At 48.0% G+C, this 16777-nt stretch overlaps 1 protein-coding gene across 13 annotated transcripts in view; it reads left to right on the top strand.

The window, feature by feature from the left end:
* LOC122248901 (uncharacterized) overlaps positions 1 to 16777 on the top strand; it is a 448403-nt gene that overhangs the window by 44141 nt on the left and 387485 nt on the right. The gene's annotated exons all lie outside the window — the stretch shown is intronic.

Below are 16777 nucleotides of genomic sequence, written 5' to 3'. Positions count from 1 at the left end.
GGGGGGGAGGGGGAGGGGGGGATTCGCACGTCAAGGAGGTCCCTCATTAGAAAGCTCGTCAGAATCAGCTGTAGCGACGTGAACCTTTGGGTGACGTGTGTGTATGTGAGTGTGCGTGTGTGTATGCGTGTGTACGTGTGTGTGTGTGTATGTGTGTGTGTTAGGGAGTGTGTGTGTATGTGAATGTCTAAGTATGGGAATTTTTGTCTGTGTCTCTGTCTTCCTCTCTTGTCACATGTTTAAGTTTCTTATGTGAATGTACGTGTCTGCGTGTATTTTCTATATTTTGAAAGGCAGTTGGCCATCACATCTGGTGAGACATGTTAGTCACATCTGGTGAAGTATTCTAGAACCAACATTAAAACGCACGTACGTCTTCAGCTGAATATATACATACGTGTATGTGTATATATATATATATATATATATATATATATATATATATATAGAGAGAGAGAGAGAGAGAGAGAGAGAGAGAGAGAGAGATAGAGATAGATAGATATGGATAGACAGATAGATAGATTGATATAAATAGACAGATAGATAGATAGATATGAATATATAGATAGAATGATTGATTTATACAGTTGTGTTTATTTATCTCTTTATATATTTTAGAAATCCGGAAAGTGTAATTTTGTATAAAAAAAAAAAAAAAAAATCAAATCAAATCAAATAAAATATACGCTATATGAGCATTTCCGAAAACTAAACTCGCTAAAGTCCAATGTGTCATATATAACATATTTTAACGCTATATATATCTTTAATTAGTTTCTTTGGTTGGTCCGTCGTGCTATTGGCAAAAAGGATTATAGAAAAAAATAATTAATTGCGGAAAGTGAAGAGTTTGGCAAAGCTCAGTCGGATGTGGATGTTGTCATCTGGCCGCTGATTCGCTAAATTTATCGTCGTGTGTGTATGAAGTGTAGTTTTGGGTGTAGGAGGAGCAAGGAGACGCGTGTATGTATGTGGAGGAGAGAGAGGGAGAGAGAGAGAGAGAGAGAGAGGGGGGAGAAAGAGAGAGAGGGAGAGAGAGAGAGAGAGAGAGAGTCAGAGTCAGTCAATCACTCAATCAGTCACCCAATCAGTTAGTCTACCTGTCGTTATGTTTATTGTTTGTACATGTGATTGTGGACTTTCTTTGTAGGTAGCAAATATTATAGTATCCGCGTACCCATGTATGTATACATAAGCGTTCTCGTGACGCAACCAAGGTGTATATGGGATATCGATGTTCGCCTTCCCTCTACTCCCTCCGCTCCCCTCCCCTCCACTCCACTCCCCTCTCCTCTCTTCCCCTCCCCTCCCCTCCGCTCCACTCTCCTCTCCTCTCCCCTCTCCTCTCCTCCTCTCGCTCCATTCCTCTCCTCTCCTCCCTTCCTTACCCCCCCCCCTCTTGTGGCAGCTGCCCTAACAAATCAAACTTTCTGAAAGTCAGTATGAGGGTAGATTTTTTTCGGTCTTTTTTCCTCTTTACTTTTTTTTTTAATCTCTCTCTCTCTCTCTCTCTCTCTCCCTCTCCCTCTCCCTCTCTCCCTCTCCCCCCCCCCTTCTCTCTCTCTCTCTCTCTCCCTCCCTCCCTCCCTCTCTTTTACATGCACTCTTCACCCAAGTACTCCCTCAACATCTCACGTCCTCCCTCTTTCACCCACTCATCCGTTCCATCTCTCCTTCCTTCCTTTCCTCCCCGTCAACTTTCTTCTCTTACAGCTGTTTTCGACACATCATACACAGATAACGCGGGCGGTTTGAAGTACATTTCTTGTACCTTAATGTACCCCGTCCTCCCCCCCCCCTTTGTACCCAGTTCCCCCCTCTTCCCCCCTCCGGTACTCATTTCTTCCCACTTTTCCAATTATTTCTCTTTTTTTTTCTTCTGTGTTTTTTTCCAATCGTGTTCGATTCAGTTGTAATAAGTTTGTTCCACGTTCACCTCTTCCCTTTCTCTCTCTCTCTCTCTCTCTCTCTCTCACTTATCTCTCCCTTCTCCGTGTCCCACATCCCCGCACAGTAAGTAGATCTTGGCAGCAGCCATCAGGTCCACAAACACGTGCTTTTTAAACGTATATTGCCCGCTAAAATTGTCGATCGCGCAGTGAGTGGGCGAGGGCGGCGATCGCTGTTATTTTGCAGCAGAAATTTCGTTCGGCATAAACGCCGCTCGCGCGAGAAAGTCCGCTTTATTAAAGCGAATAAATCCTCACGTGTTTATTTATACAGCGCGAGCCGTCGCGATGACATGCAGGGCTGCCAACCGTACCGTTGCGATCGGCAGATAAACGTGTTTTCCGTGTTTGGGCGGTAATGGACGAGGCGCTCGGGGTCCCCACGGAGTACTCGTGATGGAGAACCGCCGCTCGGCATTGATATATTGAGGAGGGAAACACGTACGCACGTCCGGCCGGGAGTCCCAGCCCCCTGAGCGCCTGCATGCTTTTCGGTCACCTGGTGGGAAAGGTGGTGGGCGTGGGAGAGCGGGTGGAGTGGAGGGAGGTGGAGAGAGGGACGTGGAAGGTAGGTGAGCGGGTGGAGTGGAGGGAGGTGGAAAGAGGGACGTGGAAGGTAGGTGAGCGGGTGGAGTGGAGGGAGGTGGAGAGAGGGACGTCCATGGAAGGTAGGTGAGCGGGTGGAGGGAGAGAGAGGTGGATGAAGGGTGGCGGATTGATTGACTGTCGCCTGATGTATGCCTGGGGGGGTTAATATGCTCATGGCTTCTCTCATAGTGAGCTCTCGATGGAGTTTGGATCACACGGCTTTGATAGGAAGGCCGCCCATTCGCTGATGTTGTTCGTTCGATTGACGGAGGAGAGCGCACCTGCTTTCCTGTCCTCCTCCTCATTCTCCTCCTACTCCCCTCCCTCTCCCCATCCTTCATCCTCCTTCCCTTTCACTTCCCTTTCACTTCAATCCTCTCTCTCTCCACCACCTTCCTTTCTTCCTCCCACAATCACTCCTTTTATCCCCAGCCACCCCCCCTGTCTCATCCCCCACCTCCCTCTCTTCACTCTTCTTCCTCCCCCCTTCTCCCCCCTCTTCCCCCCTACACACGGCGAAACTGTCGGGTTCGCTCCCACACTCCCGCCGACTCTCTCCCAAACCCGGTAAGTAATCTCCTGTACAACCTACACGGCCAGACCTGTTCCTCTTCACATTATACTTGGGACACACCTCTCTTCTCTTCTCTTCCTCCTCCTCCTCCTCCTCCTCCTCCTCCTCCTCCTCCTCCTCCTCCTCCTTTTCTCTTCTCCTCGTCGTCATCTTTCTCCTCTTTGTCCTCTTCCTCTTCATAATCCACCTCCTACTTTTCTCCCTATCCCTCTCCCATCCACCTCCTCCTCCTTCCCGTTCCATCTCTTCCACCTCCTTCCCATTAGCCTCACCCTACACCTTCCACTTCCTTCACCCCTACCCTCTACATCTCCACACTTCCCCCACTTCCCCCAACTCCGTCTCCCCTCCCCTCCACCTTCCCCCTCCTAGTGTCACCCCTTCCCCTTCCAATCTACCTTTTCCTCTACCTCCTACACCTTCCTCCTTCACTCCCTCCCCCTTCCTCCTCCTTCCTCCCCCACTTCCCATCTACCTTTTCCTCTCTCTACCTCCAACACCTTCCTCCTTCACTCCCTCCCCCTTCCCCCTCCTTCCTCCTCCACCCCCACCCCCCTTTCCCTTTCCCCGCGTGACCTCGTCCTTCTGTCGAGACGTGGCCCTCTCACACCGTTCGGTTCTGGTGTCACTGCACTTTGCGAAGAGCTTTCGGTCCGCCTCTTCCACCTTCTCGCGGCGGGTGGGTCGGATTTTTTAGTTTTAGATTTTTTTTTATTGATTTAACTTCTTTATTTCTGGAAATTTTCTTTCTTTTTTTCTTTTCTTTTTCTGTGATGAGCTGTATTTTTTTCTTTTTTTCTTTTTTTTCTTTCTCTCGTCTTGTTGTTTTATCTCAACCTCTTGCCCTTACCACCTCCCTGTCCCATTTAGCAACTCTTCCTCTTCCTCCTCCTCTCCCTCAAACCGTTCTTCTCCCCCCCCCCTCTCCCGAGCTTCTCCTTCCACATCCCATCTTCCCTCCTCCCTCTCTTCCTCCTGCTTCTTCTATTCTTCCTCTTCCTCCTCCTCTTCCCCCATGTCCTTCTCCTCCTCCTTCTTCTCCTTCTCCTTCTTCTTCCCCACCACCACCTCCTCCACCACTACCTCCTCCATCACCACCACCACCTCCCCCCTCCAACCCACCCCCACCCCCACCCCCTCCTCCTAAAATTGGTTTATCATTCTCTTTTCCCAAATAAGCCTCGATCACATCCCCTCCCGCTACGACTCGTCAGGTTCATCTCCTTAGCACGTGACGAAGCACAGAATCGGACCTCATTAAAGTCGTCCTTATAAAACGAAATGGCGCAATTCCGTATAAGAGAGAGAAAGAAAGAGAGAGAGAAAAAAAGAAGAAGAAAAAAAAAAGAAGGAGCGGCAAGTGTGGTGGGTTAAGGGGGAAGGAAGGGGGAGAAAGAAAGAAAGTGAAGAGGGGAGCGGAGAACGGGATCGGGAATCCTAAATCTTCCGGTAAACACGATTTACCGAAACGAACGAACGAACTAAGACGCAGTAAATATACGTACGGACAGTTGGCGCCGCCGCTGCCGCCTTCGAGCGAAAAACGGGGGGTCAAAGGGGGGGTGGGGGGCGTATGTTGATTTATCGCGGCGGATCAGAATTTGTACCGAGATGGACCCCGAGGTGCGAAGACTCCATTGGCGTGCCGTGCCGTGCCGTGCCGTGCGATGCCGTGCCGTTCGGTGCATCTAGAGGTGTCTTGGCTTGGCTTTTGGTATCGTGCCGTAGAAGGAAAGAGATGTAGAATTTTAAGCGAGTGTGTGTGTGTATGTGGTGTGGGTATGGATGTGGATGTTAGTGTGTTGGTGCGTGTATTTGTCTCTTGTGTTGTCTTTCTACACACACACACACATACACACACACACACACACACACACACACACACACACACACACACACACACACACACACACACACACACAGATAGACAGATAGACAGGGATAGTCACACACTTTTTCCTCATTGCATCAGCATGAAGCATTTTAAAGGACTTAAAAGGCAGGATGAGAGCTGAGTGTGAGGCAATCCGTAAATCATGGATGGCATCCCACTCCCTCCCTCGTGGATGACACCCCCCTCCCCCCTCCTCTCCCCTCCCCCTCCCATCCCTTTTCTCTCCTGCGTGCATTGCCAGGTTGTCATGACACTTGCTTACTCCTCCCTCTCTCCATCATTCCTCTTCCCCCTCCTTCCCTCTCCTCCCCCTCACACTCCCCCCTCCCTCTTCTCTCTCTCTCCTCTTCTCCTCCCCTTGCCCCTCACCCCTTCCCCACACCCCTCCCCCTCCTTTTCTCCTCCCCCTCCTCTTCTCCTCCCCTCACCTCTTCCCCTTCCCCTCACCCCTCCTCTTCTCCTCCCCTCACCCCTTACCCTTCCCCTTCCCCTTCCCCTCACCCCTCCTCCTCGCTGACACACACACCTGTCATGCATACGATAAGATTGCCGGCGGAGGCAGCTATCTCCGGAGTCGCATCTTCATCTCGCTTCTCCGGTGTATGTACATTTGTTTATTAGGTAGCGTATTTGGGAGGTTGCCCCTGCCAAAAGGAAGGTCGGGGGAGGGAGAGAGGGGGGGGGGGCTAGGGGAGGAGGGAAGGAGCTGAGTGAGGGATGGAGAGGGTGGGGAGGAAGAAGAAGAGGGGGTATCTGTGGGAGGAGTTGGGGGAGGGAGGGGGAGGAAGGGGGAGGGGGCAGCTGTAGGAGGAGTTGGGGGAGGGAAGAAGTGTGGAGAGGGGTAGCTGTGGGAAGGTTGGGGAAGGTTGGGGAAGAGGGGAGGGTCTGGGATTAAGAGGAAAGGGGGGATTTAATTTCTGGCACAGGTTATTAACCAGGAGTGGGGGGGGGGATATAGTGTGGTGTAGGGAGGAGAGTAGAAGAGAGAGAGAGAGAGAGAGAGGAGAGAGCACAGCGTTATTAACCAGGAGTGGGGGAATATAGTGGTGGTGGTAGGAGGGAGTGAGAGAGAGAGAGAGAGAGAGAGAGAGAGAGAGAGAGAGAGAGATGGAGGAAGGGAGGGAGGGATGTAAGGAAGGAAGGGAGAAAGACAAGAAAAATATAAGAAAAAGAAGAACAAGAAGAAGGAGGAGGAGGGAGAAAAAGAGGAAAAATCAAGATGAAGAAAGAAAGAAAATAAGGAAGAGGAGTCGTAAGAGGAAGAGGTGGAAGGAGGGGTGGATGGGGTGTTGGAGGGGGTGAGGGGTAAGGGGGAGTGTCTGACTGACTGCCTTACAGTGTTTATATGGCGGCCCACCAACCCCACCCGCCCTCGACTGTTTATATTCCCTCTATATTTAGACTGTTCTCGGTGGTCTGAACCAAGCATATTCTCTCCCTTCGTCTCACTCTCCTCCTCCTTCTTCTTCCTCGTATAGATTCCCAGTTCCCTTCTTTTGGGGTTGTTTTGTCGATTTTCTCTGTTTTCGTATTCTTTTTCTCTTTGTCTGTCTGTCGCGTGTCTCTTTTTCCCCTTTTTGTCTATCTCGCTTTTTCTGTTTTTATTTTTCTCTCTCGCTGCTTTATTCTCTCTCTCTCTCTCTCTCTCTCTCTCTCTCTCTCTCTCTCTCTCTCTCTATATATATATATATATATATATATATATATATATATATATATATATATATACATATATATATGTACATATATATACACATATATATATAACTATACACACATCTATATATATATATATATATATATATATATATATATCATATACTTCCCTCCATCGCCGATTTCCTCTCTTACCCCCCCCCCCCTCCCCCCCCCCCCACCCCCCCGCTTTTCACCCTTCATTTTTCCCGTTCTCCATTCATTGCTTCCATTCACCATCCAGTACAGTTTTAGTACTTCGGTGCAAGGTTTCGCCTCGTGTTTTTTACCGTGTAGTTCTGACTTGGAGCGTGTGATGTGAGAGGGGAAATGTGTGTGTGTGTGTGTGTGTATGTGTGTGTGCGTGTGTGTGTGTGTGCACGCGCGCGAGTGTGTTTGTTTGTGTGTTTGTGTGGAGGTGGGGGGGGCTTAAGAAGAAAAAAAATATTGATGAACGGTCATGTAGACTATTTTTAAATCGTGTAAATAAAGCATAGCCATGGCGGGGAGGTATCGTTAGTATTATCTAAAGTAGCACAAGTACGGACTAACTTGCACTTATCTTCTCATGTTTCGCGTTCAGATTACGTGTCACCCTTCTCTCTCTCTCTCTCTCTCTCTCTCTCTCTCTCTCTCTCTCTCTCTCTCTCTCTCTCTCTCTCTCTCTGTCTCCCTCTCTCTCCTCTCTCTCTCTCTCCCCTCTCTCTCTCTCTGTCTCCCTCCCTCTCCAACCCTCTTAATTCTCTCACTCGCTCTCTTCTCCCTCCACTCATCCCTCCCCCACCCCCTTCCCCCCTTTACTAAAACACCTCATTACCATAATTCCTCAGCAGCTTTTGTGCCTTTTATTTTGTGTTATTGGCACCCCGCTCGTGATTATTTTTTGAGGCGACACTCACGACCTCATGATTTCCCAATTATATCATGGCACCTGAACGCGTATGCTCTTTTGGGGGTCATGGTGCCATAGCCCTTGGAGATGCTAGAGAGGTGGATAGTAGATGGTGATATCAGGATAAGGAGGTTGAATGATTGATTGATTGATTGACGGGAAGTGCGATGTGAACAAGAATCTGAGTCGGTGGAATTACGTTATAAGGTGAGAAGGAGGGGAGGGGTGAGAGGGAGGGAGGGAGGGAGAGATAGAGGGAGGCAGAGAGAGAGAGACAGAAACAGAGACAGAGTCAGAGACAGAGAAAGAGAAAGAGAGACAGAAACAGACAGAAACGGATAAAAACAAAAAAACAATAAGAATCACTAGAAAAACACACCAGAAAGACACAACACCCCCAAAGGATACACGACAAGCAAAACGACAGAACGAAGAAGGAGAGAAAGCAGAGTGCCAGAGTGTATGCGATTTCCGACAGACAGGCTCCTCTCCGCTAAGTTACGGTGACGTCATTGGCTGCGGCGGCGGCGGCGGCGGCGGAGGCGAGGCCCGACGGCGGCTTTCCGCAACTTAGCGCGCCGAATCCCTTTCTCGCAAGCAGGGTGGTGGGGTTGCGGGGTGGGGGTGGTATGGTGTATCGCGGGGTTATTTATTTATTTATTTTTAAAGGGGAAGGGGGAGGGGAATTTGTTTGGTTGTTGTTACTTCTTTTTTTTTATATGTAAATAGGTTAGTAGTATGATGTATATGTCTCTTTTCCTTCTGTGTGTGTGTGTCTGTGTGTGTGTGTGTGTGTGTGTGTGTGTGTGTGTGTGTGTGTGTGTGATTACCATCTGATGTTCCCGGTACACATTTTAATTATCTTGTATACATAAAGATAATGTTTACACACACTAATAGATTGATTGCGTATGGATGCGTCTGTGATTTCGTTGCGATTAAACAAAATAACATCGCAATGATTAAGAAATTTGTTTGCTGTACATTCGCCTAAATTTCCAGGGCTGGAAATTAGTTCCGAAAATAGCTCCACGCTCTCCTCATCCCGTCCCTCTCTCTCTTCCTACTTCCTCTTCATCTCCTCTTCCTTCTTTTCTCCTGCCTCTTCTTTTTCTTCGCCTTCTCTTTCTCTCCCATTCTACCCTTCCACGTCCATCTCCCGCTGTCCTTAACCGAGCTCCACCTGCTCTTCCTCCTCCCTGTTCCTCCTCCTCCTCCTCCTCCCGCCTTCCCCTCCTCCACTTCCTCCTCCTCCCCCTCCACTTCCTCCTCCTCCTCCTCCACATCCTCCTCCTCCTCCTCCACCTCCGCTTCCACCTCCTCTCTCTCTCTCTCTCTCTCTCTCTCTCTCTCTCTCTCTCTCTCTCTCTCTCTCTCTCTCTCCCTCCCTCTCCCTCTCCCTCTCCCTCTCCCTCTCCCTCTCCCTGTTTATCTATCTCCTCCTTCCAGTGGTTCTCGTATTCTCGGAAGATTCACAAACCAATTAGGCAAAGGCATCTTTTACTCTTGGGGGAAGTGGGAGGGAGAGGGGAGAGGGAAAAGGGGGAGGGGGGTAGGTGAAAGAGTATGGAAGGGACAGCGGAAGGGGCAGGGGGATAAGTGGCTAAGGATAGGGGAAGGGGCAGGGTAGAAGGATAGGTAACTAAGGATAAGGGGAAAGGACAGAAGAAAAGGGTTAAAAGGTAAGGGAAAAGGGGAGGGGGAGGGGTAGAGGAGAGGTCGCCCCCCCCCCCCGTGGAGAATTATGGCGCAGCGACACTTTCTAGTCACCTTGTTAAGTCCTCAGCAGTTGTCATTGCTTTGTTAATTAACTTCGCTTGATGAATAACACGCTCTGTTTCCTCGTTTCGTGTTTTTTTTTTTTTTTTTTTAATTTTAATGCTATAGTACTCACTTCACTTTTAAAGCTATACCACTCACGCCATGTTAATGCTATACCATTAATTTTATTTAAGTGTTCTACCGCTTATTTCATGTAAATATTTTTATTCATTTTAATGGTATAGCACTTACTTCATTTTGTGTATGTCACTCACTTCGTTTCAATGCTATACCATGCAATTTTTATTCATTTTAATGCTATAGCACTTACTTCATATTGAAGCTATGCCACTCGCTTCGTTTTAATGCTATGCCGTTCACTTCATTTTGTAGCTAACTTCACGATCCTTGATTTTTCATTCTTTTACATTTGCTATTTTACTCTTTCCCCATTTCCCAATTTCCTCTTATTCTTTTGATTCTTGTTCAGGTATCAGCACATTCACTCTTTTTTCACACTTTCTCCTTCTTTTCTTTTCATTGAGGTACGCCCCCCCCCCCCCACACACACACATTCACTCTATTCAACGCTTCCTGTTTCACACTCGTCCCATCAGCCCCGCCTACCCCATTCACCTTCTTGTTCCTCTCTCTCCTTCCTCCTACCCCTTCCCCCCCTTCTTTCCCCTTTCACACCCTCCTCCTTCCCACTCCTCCCATCCCTTCCCTCTCCTCCTTCCCCCTCCACCCCCTTCTCTCATCCCATCCACCCCCTCCTTCTTCCCCCTTCACCCCCTCCTCCCATCCCTTCCCCCTTCCTCCCATCCCTTCCCCCTTCCTCTTTCCCACTTCTCCCATCCCTTCCCCTTCACCCCCTCCTCCTTCCCCCTTCACCCCTCTCCCCTCTCCCCTCTCCCCCAATATTATTCAACACCCACCCTTTCACTCCACGCACGCTAACGTACTCTCACTCGCTCACGTTTTGACTTGAATTAGATAACAGAGATAAGAGATAAGATACGGGTGTCAACAGAGGCAAGGGGAGGGGGGGGGTAGGGAAAAGGTAGGTATGTGGGTCGTAGATAGGGGGGGGTAGTATCTATACCCAAGGGAAGTCACCAAGCTGCAAAGGCTCCCACGGGTTGTGTGCTGACGTGGGCGGGCTCGAGGAGTGGGCGGGGTTACAAGTTGGCATTTTCCAACCCCTACTGCCTCTCTCTCTCTCTCTCTCTCTCTCTCTCTCTCTCTCTCTCTCTCTCTCTCTCTCTCTCTCTCTCTCTCTCTCTCTCTTTCTCTCTCTGGGTAGCTGCAGGCACGAGATTCAGGAAAATTTAATCTAGTTGTATGTGTATCTTTCAGTGAGTGTGTATGAATGTATGCATGTGCACACACTGACACACGCGCACGAGCACACACACACACACACACACACACACACACACACACACACACACACACACACACACACACACACACACACACACACACACACACACACCACAACATATACAGTGAGAAAGGTGAGTGAAGTTGCAGTGACTGGAATTAGTACGGAAGTGAAAAAAATGTTGTCAGCATCACGACTGAGCCAAAGATGCTTTCACCGAAGATGTGAGGGTGAAGATGGAGGTGGAGGTTCACGGTGGACGTGGAAGTGGAAGAGGAAGAGGGAAAGGTGAAGTGGGAGTGAGAGGGGGGGAGGAAGAGGGAAAGGTGAATCGGGAAAGGGAGGAGGAGGAGGAGGAGGAGGAAGAGGAGGAGGAGGAGAAGGTCTCGACAATGATGAGGAGGAGGACGAAGAAGAAGAAGAGGAGGAGGAGAATGAGGAGTAAGAGGAGGAGGAGGAGGAGGAAAGAAGAGGAGAAAGAGGAAGAGGAGAAAGAGAAGGAGAACCCGTTGTAGAGCAAGCAACAGGCGGAGATTGTACATTGTGCTTTACTCCTCTCGTGCTTGCCATATGCTCGATTTACTTGTACAGAGGTGATCACCACCACCATTTTCATGAATTTCATTATATATTATTATTATTATTGTATATAACCTTAAAATGACTGCTATCATCATCATTATCATCACCATTATTACTTTGTAACCACGGACGGCTGCGACACAGTAATACAACCACGGAGACATAAACAAACACACAAACCAACCATCTAAGCAACGAGTACAACTCAACCGATAAAAATTGTAAGGCCAGGGGGTGAGGGGAGGGCAGGAGGGGGAGGTGGTGGATGAAAGAGGGAGGGGAGGAAGGGGGAGGGAAGGTGGTGGATGATAGGGGGGGGGAGGTGCAATCGGGGAAGGGAGAGGGAAAGGGGGGGAGGTGGAGGTGGAGGCGTAGATAGTAGAGCGCAACAGAGCAGCGTCTTCGTCTGGGTGCAAACTGATAGGGACGCGATGATAATAGTGATTGAGGCGAGGGCTTTGGGCTATTGGGAGAGAGAGAGAGAGAGAGAGAGAGAGAGAGAGAGAGAGAGAGAGAGAGAGAAACATACCGATAGTTTCTTTGGTTATTTATTTATCTATGTGGGAAGACACATCATATCACCACCTCTCCTAATTGCCACATGCAACATCTTTCCGAGTTGCAAGGACGCGTGTGCAAGAGGAGAAAAGGGGGAGAGAGACATCGCTTATTCAAGGGTTCGTCCGTCCCCCTTGAGATAAACGTCTCTTGTTTTACGGCCGATAAGGGCAACGTTTTATTTATTATTTGAGATTACCCCGCGATAATGAGATTATGTCAGAAGAGATAAGGGACAACTGTGTACTTAGCGGAGGTGGGGGGGGGAGGGTTAGGGATAAGGTCAGCTTTATCGTAGGTCAAGCTAAGATTCCGTGAAGTCCCTCTCGGTTGGATAACCTTCATAATGCTAGGTCATTCACGTGGATGACTTTCCTTGAAGGTTGTACGTCTTGGGTCGAATCCGAATGCGTTTTTTAATTAATTCGAAAGCAGTTGATGATAAGGAAAGTATTTACGTTGAATGATAATGAATGACTTGTGGAGAGATAGCGAGAGATAATGGAAGAGCTGCTGTCGATAAGGAAAGGGAAAGGTGGAGAAGCAAAACAAGAGATAGGAAAGATTAAAAGGAAAGATACTAATCGTAGAAGGAAGGAGGCGTAATTAGAAGGGATATCAGAAAAAAAGGAGGAGAGGGAAGGAAGAAAAAGGAAAAGAAAGAAAAATAGAAGAAAAACATAAAGAGGAAGAAGACGATGACGACGAAGGCGAAGACGAAACGAAGAAATTCAGAGCAAAAGCCCCGAGGGACAATTGTCGTCTGGCACAAAAGCAAATCGAAATAAAAATAGAATTAGTCGTTGATTATCAACACGACATCAGCCTGAACAGAGCCAGCTAGTTCTGCCATCCTGTGACGCTCCCTTTCTCCCTCTCGTCTCACTCCCTTCAGCGCTATTTCTCCCTTTATCTCTCTCTCTCTTTCTCTCTTTCTTTCTCTCCCATCCATCCTCTCGTTATTGTTTCCCTTCCTTCTGATTCTCCGTTCCTCCTCTTCCCCTCTCTCTCTCCATTCCCTCCCATCTCCCTCTCCCCCCTCCCCACTCCCATCCCTCCTTCCCCTCTCCCCCACTCCCATCCCTCCTTCCCCTCCCTCTCCGTCTACCCCTCCCCCTCCCCTCTCTCACTCCCATTCTCCCATCTCTCCTCCCTCTCCACTCTCTTTCCCCTCCAACTCCCCCCTCCCCTCTCCCCTCTCCCCTCTCCCCTCTCCTACTTCCACTCCGCTCCCGGTCCCGCCTCTGCCATAATTATAGGCAGCAGTCAAGATCAAAAGCAGTTTTCAGCAGTCACGAATGCTCAGAAGATTTTAACCTTTTATTTACGGTGTTAAATGCTCTTCGTCAAAGGCTGCCTTAAAAGGGAGGGGAAGAAAATATGAGGGTTAGAGATAATGGAAAAGAAGAGGGGAAAATATATACAGAGAATTATGAAAGAGAAAAAAGGAGGGGGGGGATAATTATGTGGAGGGGGAGGGGGGGAGGTTGAAAGGAGATGGAAGGCGGGAGAAAGAGAGAAATAAAGAGTGAGACAGTTAGGGAAAAGGTCAAGAAAACGGAGAGAGAGAGATACAGAGAACGAGAACGAGAATGAAAATGAAAATGAGACAAGGAGCTAGACAGAATAACAAGAGAGATAGATCAATAGATAAACCCCCCAAGAAAAAGAGCACGAGAAAGAGAAAATAGAAAAGAAAGAAGATCTATGATCATTAAACTATAATTTAAAAAAAGATACCCTCCTTTTCTCAACACATGTCGTCGATGACATAACAAGCTTGTGTTAGACTCTCAGAACCGCCTCCGTCACCTCCAAAGTATGCTGTCGTGATGAACTCTCGGAATAACCATGTGTGTGAGAGAGAGAGAGAGAGTGAGTGTGTGTGTGTGTGTGAGAGAGAGAGAGAGAGAGAGAGAGAGTGAGTGTGTGTGTGTGTGTGTGTGTGTGTGTGTGTGAGAGAGAGAGAGAGAGAGTTTTTATCTAATGGTTTGGTTTGTTTTGGAAAGTGTGATTGATTTTAAGTCAGCGTGTCTGTATGTATTTATGTACAAATGTTCGAGTATTGAATATCTATTCTCTTAGTAGCAGATGGGAGTGAGTTTCTTCGTCGGAGAATAGAAGGTGGTTCCTCCCCCTTCTCCCCTTCCCTGCCTCCCTTCCCTACCGTCCCCTCCCCTCCCCTCCCTCCTTGCCTCCCATCCATCCCGTCCCCACCCCTTCTCCCTCTCTCTCCTCCTGTCTGCCTTCCCTCCCTTCCCCTTTCCCCCTCTCTCCTCCCTCCTCCCCCCTTCTGTCTGCCTTCCCTCCCTTCCCCTCTCCCCTTTCCTCTCCCCTCCCCCATTCTGTCTGCCTTCCCTCTCTTCCCCTCTCCCCTCCCCCCTTCTGTCTGCCTTCCCTCCCTTCCCTCCCTTCCCTCCCTTCCCTCCCGCCAAGCTAATAATGAAGCGGTAGAGTCTGCGTCTCATGAATGTAAGCGGGTGCTAAGCGACCCTGATATGTTAATGTTAGTGACCTGGCTTGGCCCCGCGCCAGGGATTACCAGCACGTTGACCCATTACGACTTGCATCGAGAGCCATGCACGCACGCACGCACGCACGCACGCACGGAGACAAGCACTCGCGGTCGCTCGCCCCGGCGTCGCTAGCCGCTGTCGCTGCTCTTTCTCCCTGGGCGCTAATTTCCGTTCGATTGTTTTTGTTGTTGTTTGTTCGGTCATGGTGGGGCGTGTTTTTGTTATCTGTTGTTTGTTAGGTCATTTTGGGAAAAGTGTCTTTTATTTGTTAGGTCATGTTGGGAAGTGTTTGTTATTGTTTCTTTGTTAGGTGATTATTTATTGGCGGATCTTCGCTGCTTCTGTTTTATGTATTTACTCATTTTTTTCGGTGGAGGGGGAGGAATCTTCGTTGTTGTTATTGTTGTTTTTTTTGTCGTAGAGCTCCCTTTGTTTGTCGGCGATTTCGAATAGACAGTGTGTGGATGTCTCTTGGTCCTTCTGTATCTATTAGTTGGCTGATTGTACGGCATTTTTATCTGTCTTTGTTAACTTCTGAATTGAGGCTTTTGGATGAGACTGGAGATGTGAAAGGATGAAAGATAACAGAGAAAAGAAAAGAAGAAGGAGAAAGGGAAGGGGAAGAATGGAAGAATGAAGAAGAATATTGGTGGAAGGGAAAAAAAACAAGGAGAGGGAGAGGAAGGTGTGAATTAATAAAACAGACAGAGACAGAAAACGAGACAAGAAAAAAGAGACAGACAGACAGAGACGAAAAAAAGAGACCTAAAGAAAGAGTGGCAGAGACAGAGACAAAAATATAGAACGATATAAAAAAAAAAAGAGAGAGCCAATTGAGATACAAAAGATCTAATTGATCAAACAGACGCAACAGCATCCCCAGATATTCAATCCCGTTTACCTTTCTTCGGAATTTTTCTCCTGTTTGTTTCACCGAATCAAGAATGTCACATGTCAGACCGTCCAGTTATTACCAATAGGTCACTTGCGCGCCGCCTGTTGCGAAATATTAGCGGCAATCTGATGTAAATGCTTTTGATTGTGCGCGTGTGTGCAACTGTGTGCAATTGAGTGTGTGTGTGTGTTGGTGGGTGTTTGTGCGTGCGTGTATGTGTGTGTGTGTGTGTGTGTGTGTGTGTGTGTGTGTGTGTGTGTGTGTGTGTGTGTTTGTCTATTGGTATTGGTGTTCTCGTGTATTTATTCTCTTTTTTCCCATGGTGTATTGTGCGTAGGTCTGTATATCCGCGTGTATACAATTTAGAAAAATAGATAACTTCCACTGAATGCGTCAGACACGAACTTCACCATGATAACTTTATCACGTCGTTAACAAGCGAGAGTTCCACGAAACACAAGAGAGAACGTGAGGGACAGAGAGAACATGAAAGGAGAGGAACTGAAGCGAAGTGTGAGTTTGTGAGTGTGAGTTACACACCAGAATACGTTGACGAAAGTGAGAGAGAGACATCGACAAACAGGACAGACAGACAATCAGAAACGGAAACCGAGACAGGCCGAGAGATAGAGAAGAGATAAAACATACGTAACAGAGACGTAGTGACGGAGTATGAGTTGCGAGTGGGAGTTACCACAATATATATATTTTTTTTTTACTAAAAGGAGACAGACCTAAACAGGCAATCAGATAGACAGTCAGCCAGAAACGGAACCCGAGACAGTCAGAGAGAGACAGAGAGACAGTCAGAGAGAGGGCTAAGTCATACATAGCGGATACGTAGAAGCGAGTGAGCGCGATTGTTATCACAGCAGAGCTCGTGTGTGTCTGTGTGTGTGTATGTGTGTGTGTGAGTGAGTGAGTGTGAGGCTTAAGGTTACACGCGTGACGAAGCATTACCAAACAAAAGCGTGAGGCCTGACCCACACACACCCACCTCGAGAGCTCGGGGTTTGAGGGAGACGGTCTTTTCGTGCTACTTGACCGAAACCTTTGGTTGCTCCTCTGCGCTTGCTTCGGTTGCTTGCCTTTGGGTCATTCGCGTTTATTCTCGTTTGTTCGCGTTTATTCTTTGCCTTTCGATTGCTTCTGATTTTACTTTTCTTTATCTGTGTTTTATCTCTTCTTGTTATTCCTCTTCTTCTGTTTCTTCTTCTTCATCTTCATCTCCTTTTCTTCCTTTTCTCCTTTTCGTTTTCTTTTTATTTCTTCTCCTTCTTCGTTTCTCCTCCTCCTCCCCTTCCTTCTCCTTCTCCTTCTCCTTCTCCTCCTTTTCTTATTAATTTTGTCTATTTGAAAACACAAGGCAGACACTCGCATGAAAACACAGCGATGCAGGCACACGATGACACATGCATGCACCATTATTTTCATGCAATCATTTTCTCTCCCGTGTCTCATCTCAGGCAAATGAAAATGACACTTG

Source organism: Penaeus japonicus, unplaced genomic scaffold (genome assembly GCF_977035675.1).
Source record: "Penaeus japonicus unplaced genomic scaffold, GWHDUDI00000001_assembly GWHDUDI00000024, whole genome shotgun sequence".
In the NCBI taxonomy this organism is placed as follows: domain Eukaryota; kingdom Metazoa; phylum Arthropoda; class Malacostraca; order Decapoda; family Penaeidae; genus Penaeus; species Penaeus japonicus.
Note: the sequence above shows the minus strand (reverse complement) of the source record. Positions and strands in the feature narration are given on the sequence as shown.